We start from the raw sequence: 11,024 nt of genomic DNA on the forward strand, positions 1-11,024 counted from the left end.
CAAGTGTCTTGGCCCCAGGTGGAATTGCACCGCCCTTAGCACAGGTCCGGCTGAGTAATCCACTAGCGTTTGCTTTCAGGAGCTTTTGTCCCCTGAGCGCTTTCCTCAGAGTTCCGGAGGACAGGAATGAAAATGGCAGCCTCCCACTCTCTGGCCCGGAGGACTCGAGGTCTCGGGGGCCCCACTCCTCAGTGCACCCTCAGAGAATAGCGCCCAATTACTCCCGTCTCCATGGCCTCCGGCCGCGCTCCGAGCTCACCAAGCCTGCGACCAGTTCAAGGTAACCCCGAGCTGGGAGCTTGGCTCTGTCTCTGTAGCCAGCTTCCCCATTCTGATACCTGTAAGCTCTGCGACACTCAGACAGCCCCGATCCTTCTGTGACCCTGCAGGACCTGGGGCCCGTGTGGCCTTCACCCCGGTTTAGCCTCTGGAGCAATGTCCCTCAGTGGAACAGACTTTTAAAAGTCCTGATTTTGTGCTCCGTTGCTCCGCCGCTTGCTGGGAGCCAGCCTCTCCCGCGGGGGTCTATCTTCCCGTCACCTTGGATTCACTTCTCCACCAGTCCTACCTTTCAGAAAGTGGTTAATTTTCTGTTTCTAGAATTGCTGTTCTTCTTCTCTTCAATCTCACATTGGATTTGTAGGTGTTTGCAATCTTTAAATAAGCTATCTAGCTGATCTCCTGCTAGCTGATGTAGTCTAAGCTGCTACTTCTCCGCCATCTTGACTCCTCCCCGCTTAGGACCCACTTTCTGCTTTCTAAGAGAGCTCTCTTCTCGGAAAGATGTGCCCCTCAGTTTTGCACAGATGGTGCATAGATGGCGGGCATCTGAGAAATCAATGAGCTCAGTCCAGATTGCTCAAAGCCCCTGAACCTGGTGGTGTTACAAGAGTGGGGCCTAGTGCATGGTGGTACATCCCCGAAGAACCTGAAAGCGAAAGATCAAAGACTGTTCCTGAGCACTGAACCATGGTTTCAGCAGGAGAAAGGAGCAGAGCAGAACCCTTAGGACACCTGTGTCCTTACTGGGAACAGCAGGGTTGAGCCAGTCTGCAGGATCCCCACGTGGTCACCCCATCCACCAATTTGGCCAGTTTTCACTGAGGGAAATTAAGGCCCAGAGAGGATGAATACAGGGCAAAATTGGGATGCAGGGCTGTCTGGCTCTGAAGTCCACTTGTCCTCTGAGGCCAGGCGGAGGGGCCTGGGCTATGACAATCTTTATAGAAAGGGCTGCCGTGCTCGTGCTGTGTGTTGAGAAGATTCCTGTGAGAGCAGAGGCTGAAGCTAATAAAGCTGAAGGTAAACTCACCAGGACATGGTGCTGCTGGCACAGGGCAGGAAAGCAGAGGCAGGGTTCCAGGTGACACACACCTGAGAAATGGGAGTGATTTGACAGGTGTGGGGAGTCTCACAGTGATTTGAGGTCAATTCGGGGCAGGCCAAAAGCTTGCTGAGCTTTTGACATTTAAAACTCCCTCTTCAGATTCCATTAGCCAGCCCTCCCTCTCGAATTTCTAAGTATAAACGGTGTGTTCACATAAATCCCTGGGAGGTGTGTTGTTGCAGCTCTGTATAGAGAAAACCTTCCTTAGATGGAGATGCGGTGTGATGCTTTGGCTTTCAAAGAGAACCACACCCAGGGCACCAACCTCCCGGTAAGGCTGAGAGCCCATCGACACAGGAGACACTGGGGGAGTTTCCACGACTTGGCCAACAGCAGCTAAAGACCGTGGTCATCATACTAACCTGTGGCTTTCATGTTTCATTTTTAAATAACTGATTTATGGAAACTAAGTAAATGTCCTCCTTTTGTCTTCACGGCCAAGAAGTTCAGAGTTAAGGAGACAGTGAATTCAGTCTTTGGTGCATTCTTAGGGCCAGGAAATAATTATTTCTCAGTCCTTTGATTGGATGTTTGTAATTGCCCTGTTGCCTGTGCACTTAACTTTGTAAGTTGTGTCCAAGCTTTTCTGAAAGCAGGCAAGGGATGCATTTCTAGAAAGATTAAATGCATTATCCCAGGCAGCTGCCTCTGTGCATCGAAGGGTACTAAACAGGAAATAAGACACACTAGAATGCCTACTATCTGGAGGCCCCACCTCACAAAGTAAAGGCAAGGTCCTTGTGTGCTTCTTATGGTGCCCCCCCTCCAAAAAAGTTATGCTGAAGTGCTGACCCCTGGTGCCTGTGAATGTGACCTGACATGGAAACAGGATCTTTGCAAATGGAATTAGGATGTGAACTGAGATGAGGGTACACTGGAGTAGGGTGGGCTCCTAATCCAATATGACTGGTGTCCTTATAAGGAAAAGAGATTCACAGACACATGAGAGGAGCTCCATGGGAGGACAAAGACCCACAGATGGAAGGTGGCCATGAGATGGTGGAGCCAGAGACTGGACTGCTGTGTCCACGAGTCCAGGGGAGTGGAGGACTGCTGATGACCACCAAAAGCAAAGAGAGAGAGCATGGCCCTACCAGCACCTTGAATTCAGGCCTCTAGTCTCCAAAACTGGAGAACAAATTTCTATGTTTTAAACAACCCAGTTTGTGTCCTTTGTTATAGTAATGCCAAGAAATTAATATAGTTCTTCATCTGGGAACGGACACCTCCATGACCTCACTGGCCTCCTCACTGCCACTCCCACCCCTTCAAGGGTCTCGGGTCTGCCACCTGCTTCGGCTGCTCTTCTTCCTGACAACCCCAGGATTTACTCCTTCTTACCTTTCAAGTCTCAGCTCTGATACCACTTTTTAACACCTCCCTGACCACTCTCTCTATTTACAAAAGCCACTCTTGGCTCTCCATATTCTTCTCCAGTATTATGAGCTGAACTGAGTCTCCTCCCCGTGGCCAAAAAAATCATGTTGGAGTCCTAACCCCCATTTATCTCAGAGAGTGACCTTATTTGGAGATAGGATTTTTACAGAAGTGACCAAATTAAAAAGAGCTCATTGAGGGTGGCCCTAATCTAATATGACTGGTGTCCTTATTAAGGGGAAAATTGGACAGAAACGGACACAGAGAGGGGAGACAATATGAAGACATGGGGAGAAGCCAGCCCCTGACAAGCCAAGGGAAGAGGGCTGGAATGGTTCTCCCTCACAGCCCTTAGAAAGAATCATCCCTGTGGATCCCTTGATCCCAGACGTCTGGCCTCTAGAACTGTGAAACAAATGTTTCTATTGGTTTCAGCCAACTAGTCTGCAGTGTTTCGTTAAGGCAGTCCTAGAAAACATATACTGCCTGACTTGTTACATGCTTATTTATTTTTTTCCTTCCACCCTATCAGGATCTAAGCCCATATGGGAAGAGAGTTCTTATATTTTACTCACCACCCAGTGTCTGGTGTGAAGCTGCTGTGCAATAAATATTTGTGGAATAAATTAATGGATTTGTAAATTGCTAACTCTGGGACTGACCCAACACATACAAGATGTACAGTCCCGAGGTTTTTTTTTTCCCTCCTGATGCCAAATACCTAATGTCTTTTCTAAAACCACTTCTTTGATCATCCAACACCAACTGGGTGTCCAACAATTCAACTCAATTTTACAGCATCTACCTGGCATTAGCATCAGATCCCACAAGCTAAAGGTCTCAGTTCTGTTCCCCTGTTCAGACACAAAGCTTCCCTGCCATCTCCAGGTGTGTCACCCTCCCAACGCTTCTATGTTCTTCTACGTGCTCAGCAATGTGGATGGCCCCTAAACCCCGTTGTTTAGGGGATTTCATGAAGATTCCATTATGTAGGCATGACTGATTAAATCACTGACCATTGGTGATTGATTCAGCCTCCAGTCCCTCTTTCCTCCCTAGAGGTCAGGGATTGAGGTTGAAAGATCCAGGCTCTGTGTCTTCCTGTCCCCTTGCATCTCTCCTTTTTGGCTGTTCCTGAGTTAACTCCTCTATAACAAACTGGTACTAATAAGTAAAGTGCCTTCCTGCCTTCTGTCATTCCAAATGATTATCAAACCTGAAGGGTAGAGGTCTTGGGAACCTCTGATTTATACATCTGTCAGAATATGTGGGGGCCTGGGATTTGTGACTGATATCTGAACTGTGGATGGTTGGTGAATTAGTCAGAGGGCTCAGTGCTCATTTCATGCCCAGCAACCTCCTGTAACTGTTTCTCTATCAGTTATGATTGGGCTCTGCCAGTTGGAAAATAAGGAGCATTTTCCTCCAAGAGCATCTTAACTGCTCAGAATGATGCTAGAAATACAACAAAGCATGTTGTAGGTCTGAGATATCTGCTCCTACCAAATTGCTCTCACAGATGCTAAATCACAGAGCTCTGGACTATACTAAGCATCATCCTGGGGGACCCCAGAAACATAGGGATTTGCCTGGGTCCTTTGTCTCTTTACAGGTTGAGAGGGAAACTGTATTAATAAGGGTTCTCAAGAGAATCAGAACCAATATAGATAGATAAACTTATTATAGAAATTGGCTCACATGATTATGGAGGCCAAGCCCCACAATCTGCTATCTGCAAGCTGGAGAATTCAGGGAAGCCAATGGCATAAGTCAATCTGAGTCCAAAGACAAGTGGATGGGGTAACTCCAAGTCCAAAGGCTGAGAACCAGGAGCACCAACGTCAAAGGCCAGGAGGAGATGGATGTCCCAACTCAAGGAGAGAACAGATTCAACCATTCTCTGTCTTTTTGTTCTGATCAGGACCTCTGTGAATTAGATGATGCCCACCTGCACTGGTGAGAGCAGTCTTCTTTACTCAGTCTGCTGATTCAAATGCTAATTTTTTCTGGAGATACACCTAGAAATTGTTTCTCTGCCATCTGGACATTCCTTAGCCCAGTCAGGTTGACACATAAAATCAACCACCAAAAGAACACAGAACTAAACCTACTGTCCTGAGAGCCCTGCAGCCCTGGCTCTGGTTCCTCCAGCATCAGGGATTTGAAGTGCTATTAATTTTAGCCTCAGAGACCCCAGGGATGGAAGCACATCTCCTCCTGCCTCAGAATCACTTCCCTTTTGAGTGAGCGGGGGACCCCACTCAGAACTGGTGGGTATCCCCTTGTTCTCTTGGTTACAGGTAACAGACATCCAGGGACAGCTTTGAAAAGAAGAGATTGTACACAGTACATAATAGTAAGTTGTTCTGACAATTATCATTGATGTCTTTGTTTTTGTGCTAGCAAAATGGGTCTTACAAGGTTGTGCAGGTAACTGCAAATTAGGTTTTCTCATTAAAAATCCACAAGGCACCTGTATCCTTAGAATCAGGAAAGAGGCAGGGTCTGCTGCCAAATCCTCATCCCCATTTCCCTTCTTCCCTTCTACCTTTCTAAGTCACAGAGGCTCTAACTCCTGTGTGAACGATGTCTTCTGACACCTACTGATTAAAATGAGCATCTGTCACTGACTCGGGCTAACTGGTCTAAAGTTTGAAGAAGGTCTCAAAGTAGCAATCAAGCAAACAGAAAACTGAAGAAACAGATCCATTGGCTTCAGGACCAGAACCTGTCACCACCAGTGTTCTCATACACAACTCCTTCCTCCTGGGCAGGAGCATCACAGACACAGGTACTGGAGCCCCAGGAATGAGGACCTTGTGAGGGGACCTGGAAGGCCACAGGTGCTTTTGAGAGTGGAACTGTTAGGAGCTTAAGAATGCCAAGGCTTATGGAAGGGGGATAGGTGAGGTTCAAGATCACCAAGGATGAGCATAAGGTCTGGGAACTAAAATCAGGGAGACTCTGGGGCAAGAAGGTCTGAGGGAAATCCATAGACAACGAGAAACATGTGGCTTAAGTTTTTGGAGATTTAAGTTCTCCTTAATTGGAGAATTATAAAAGTTGAAATGTACAGTGCAGGTCATATGTTGATTTCATATAACATAGGTCGTATGTTCATCTCAATGAAGAATTTTGTCAATAATACTAAAAAAAACTGTTGCTTTTATTTGTCAAGATGCCTTGCATTTGCTATATTTCAGGGGGCAATTTCTAAGAACAAGAAAAATGTAATTACTTCCAGGAGGTCAAAGCCTACCTTCTCTGAAACAGGAGAAGGATACCACCTATGCTAGGCTGACAGATTTATTGTTTTGTAATGTATATGGAAACCAATATAAGAGATAAAACAAAATTCTTTTAAAAAAAATACTCAAACATAAATGGGGCAGAAAGGGAAGAAAAAAGGAACAAAGAACAGATGGGACAAGTAGCAAGATACATAGCAAGATGATAGATTTTAAACCCATTCATCAGTAATTATATTAAATATAAATGATCTAAACACACCAATTAAAAGTAAAGATTATCAGATTGATAAAATAAGCAGAACCCAATAAAAAGTGCATTTTAAAATATAGAGACACAAATAAGCAAAACATTAAAAAAATTGGAAAAAGGATGCCAAGCAAATACTAATCATGAAATAGCTGAAATGATTATATTAAATTAGACATAGTAGATGTCAAGATCAGGAATTATCTGAGATACAGAAAGAGATTTTATAAAGATAAAAGGACCAATTACATAAGAAGCCATAATGATTTTAAATATGATCAATGATCAATTATAAAGTTTAAAAATATGTGAAGTAAAAATATGAGAACTTAAGAAATAGACAAAGCAGTAATTATAGTTATATATAGCTATATATTTCAAAATAAGGGCACAAGAAGAAATAGGAAAAAAAGAAAAAATATATATATATATGCTAAATTTACAGTTTAAGTTCTCACACATTGTCAATCATACCTCAATTTAAAAGAAAAAAAAGTCCTCACAAAGACATCACTAGGTCCAGATGGGTTCACTAGTAATTATATTAAATAGAAATAAAATGCCAGTCTTTTTTTAGAAATATAGGAGGAAACAATTCCCTACTCATTTTATGACAAAGATAAGATGAGAAAAGAAAACCACAGTACAATATCCCTCATAGGTTAAATCAAAAAATCTGTAAAAAAAAATAACACCAACTAGAATCCAGGAAAATATAAAAAGTAATAAATACAACATGACCAATGCAGTTCATTCCAAGAACACAAGTTGCTTTCCTCCTCATATTGGTAACAAAGCAAAGATGTTCACCCACACTGTTTCTTTTTTTTCTTTTTTCTTTTTTTTATTTTTATTTTCAGATTAGTGATTCATCAGTTACACCTAACACCCAGTTCTCATTACATCACTTAGTGCCCATCACCCAGTTACCGCATCACCCCACCCACCTCCCCTCCAGCAACCATCAGTTTGTTTCCTAGAGTTCAGAGCCTCTTACGATTTACCCTCCTCTCTGTTTTCATCTTATTTTATTTTTCCTTCCCTTCCCCTGTGTTCCTCTGTTTTATTTCTTAAATTCAATATATGAGTGAAATCATATAGTATTTTTCTTTCTCTGACTGACTTATTTTGCTTAGCATAATGCCCTTTAGTTCCATCGACATCATTGCAAATGTCAAGATTTCATTCTTTTTGATGGCTGAGAAATATATATTATATATAAGATTTTATATATAAAATGGATAAATAGACAATAAATGGATGAATGGAGAAAGAAGATTTTATATGTATATAAAATCTCAATATATATAAAATCTTAAATATCTCATATATAATATATATTATATGATATAAAATGTATTTTATATTCTATAACATAAAATATTAGTTTATATTATATAATATTAAATATTATTTTATATTATATGTATTCTATGATATGTAAGTTTATATATATATATATAAAATCTTCTTTCTCCATTCATCTGTCAGCTGACATCTGGGCCCTTTCCATATTTTGGCTACTGTGGACATTGCTGTTATAAAGCTAGGATGACCTTTCAAAGATGTCCAGAAGTAACACTGTAGCTGGGCTTTTCTATCCTCATATCAACCATTCACTGGGCCTAGGCTGCCACAAGGCTGAGGGTATATGGTCTAGTCAGGCAACTTCTTTCAGCTGAATGCAATGCCTGTGGAAGGTTTCAGCTGAGATCTATTATCAACCAAACTCCTGACAAGTGGGATGAGTGTTCAGTCACAAAGGGGGGATCCAGGTAGCGTCACAGCATCACTACAGGAAGCATTTTCTAAAGCTAAACATGTGTAAGCCCTAGGAACTAGCATTTCCTCTCCTCATGCACCAAAAGACATGCACCAGAATGTTCATGGCACCATTATTCATAATTGTCCAAAAATGGAAATTACCTAGATTTTTTTTTTGCTTTAATTTTTTTTTAATTTTTTATTTTTTATAAACATATATTTTTATCCCCAGGGGTAAAGGTCTGTGAATCACCAGGTTTACACACTTCACAGCACTCACCAAATACATACCCTCCCCAATGTCCATAAGCCCACCCCCTTCTCCCAAACCCCCTCCCCCCAGCAACCCTCAGTTTGTTTTGTGAGATTAAGAGTCACTTATGGTTTGTCTCCCTCCCAATCCCATCTTGTTTCATTGATTCTTCTCCTACCCACTTAAGCCCCCATGTTGCATCACCACTTCCTCATATCAGGGAGATCATATGATAGTTGTCTTTCTCTGCTTGACTTATTTCACTAAGCATGATACGCTCTAGTTCCATCCATGTTGTCGCAAATGGCAAGATTTCATTTCTTTTGATGGCTGCATAGTATTCCATTGTGTATATATACCACATCTTCTTGATCCATTCATCTATTGATGGACATCTAGGTTCTTTCCATAGTTTGGCTATTGTGGACATTGCTGCTATAAACATTCGGGTGCATGTCCCCTTTGGATCACTACGTTTGTATCTTTAGGGAAATTACCTAGATATTTTAACAGTCAAATGGATTCATGAATGTAATATATGCATACAATAAAATACTAAATAGTAATGGAAACTTTAAAAACCACTGTTACACTCAATATTATAAATGAATCTCACAAAAATACCATTAACTGAAAGAAACCAGGAATCAAAATATGTACACTGTAAGATTTCATTTATTTAAAGTTCAAAACAGGGCATTACTCAGAAATCTACTTAGTAGTTACCTCTGGGCCATGACAGATTTTGGAAAGGTCCTGAATTGGGAACTAGTTATATTCTAATTCATTATCTGGGTGATTATTTGTTAAAAAAAAAAAAATCACTGGGCTCTATATTTATGATCTGTGCATTTTGTGTACCTATTAAATAATTCAACTTTGAATTTTTACTAGAAACCTGTAAGTCATAGGCTGGGAGAAGATGCTTGCAAACATGATGGAAGAAGGGTATTCATATCTGGTGAATAAATAAGGAACGCTTCAGAATCAATAAAAAAAATCCAATGGGGCTATAAAAGGCAAAATATATGAACAGCCCATTCACAAGAGAGCAAAATACAGAGCCAAAAACCATATAAAAAGACAGCCAATATAAATACTAATTAGGGAAATGCAAATTCAAATACTGTGAAATACTTCATAACTATCAACTTTGAAAATATTTCAAAGCCTAACAATTTCAGTATCATTGCAGATGCTACACCATTGGGTAACTTGGTGAAGAGTATATTGGTACAATGACCAAACTGAAAGGTAATTTGGCACAATCTCTCAGGAAAGAAAATACTTACTCTTCAATCTACTTCTAGGAAAGTAACAGAAAAACTCTTGCAGGGGCGCCTGGGTGGCTCAGCGGGTTAAAGCCTCTGCCTTCAGCTCAGGTCATGATCCCAGAGTCCTGGGATCGATCCCCAAGTCAGGCTCTCTGCTCAGCGGGGAGCCTGCTTCCTCCTCTCTCTCTGCCTGTCTCTCTGCCTACTTGTGATCTCTCTCTGTCAAATAAATAAATAAAATCTTTAAAAAAAAAAAAAAGAAAAGAAAAACTCTTGCAGAAGTTCCATAGGGAAAATGGCACAAGAAAGTTATTACATTACTGGTTTAAAGTAGAAAAAACATATCCAGTATGACATCAGTATACTTTGAAAACATGCAAAAATATGGATTCACACATGGGATGTTAGCACATTTTTAAAATGCCATTAAAAGCAAACATCATATTTGAGATGGTGGTTACCTCTGGGTCTCCTCTGGGAGGAGACAGGGATCCTAGAAGGATATACTGGGAGCTGTGCCAGCATTCATGTTGTTTTGCTTCTTAAAGAAACAGGATAAAAATGTGCCAAAATATTAACACTCAGTAGAGATGGCCAACAAATGTACTGATTTTTTATGAATTTTTCTGTATATTTGAAATATCTCATATTTTAAGAAAACCATTCACCAACATGCCTCCTAGTCTGATGACTCTCTCTCAAGCAGAACTTCTCAATCCCACCGTTCCCACAACACATACATACCTACTGCACCCCCTGCAATGTCTCATGCTTTACATGACCTGGGTCACTGCAAATTGGGAGAAAAGGATGAACAGGAAATGATCCTTCAAGCTTCTGCCAGCAGAAGATAATGTACATTGCCTTCTCATCTCTTTTTGAAATGGGCTATCCCCCACTGACCACTAGGTGGGACAGCAGCTTGCCAGTCACAGAATAAATATGCTGCATATAGAATTCTTGAAACAGCCTCTGTTTCTGCAGAGAAGACCACAGTCAGGATGCTGTTAATGGAACAGCTTAGTGATGTGCTTCCTGAGTTTGGAAGCAGCACCTCTTTGAATTTTTGCTGGTGGTATTTATTGTGGAATACAGTAAGTAATGTTTCTAATTTATACAAATTTAAGCCTATATTCAATTAACAGGACTTTTCTTTGGTCCAGAATTGATTTTTTTTTTTTTTTTGCTAACTATGTTTGGGAAAAAGAAGAGAAAAAATGGAAAACGGCATTTATTTGGGGTCCATTATGTGTCAGGAAGCAAATTACAGCTTTATCTCATGTAACCTTCATACTCATCCTTCAAAAGGGAACATCATTTCATAGTAACAAAGGAAGAAGCAAAGGCTCTGAGAGGTTAGGTGCCTCACCAACATCCCACAAGTGAACAGCAGACTCAAGGTTTGAACCCACTCCTCTCTGCCAACAAAGCTCCCTTTCTTTCTACCATGCTCCCTCTCCAGAAAGCCCTT

The sequence above is a fragment of the Mustela nivalis genome (assembly GCF_964662115.1).
Source record: "Mustela nivalis genome assembly, chromosome: 1".
NCBI classification, from domain to species: Eukaryota; Metazoa; Chordata; class Mammalia; order Carnivora; family Mustelidae; genus Mustela; species Mustela nivalis.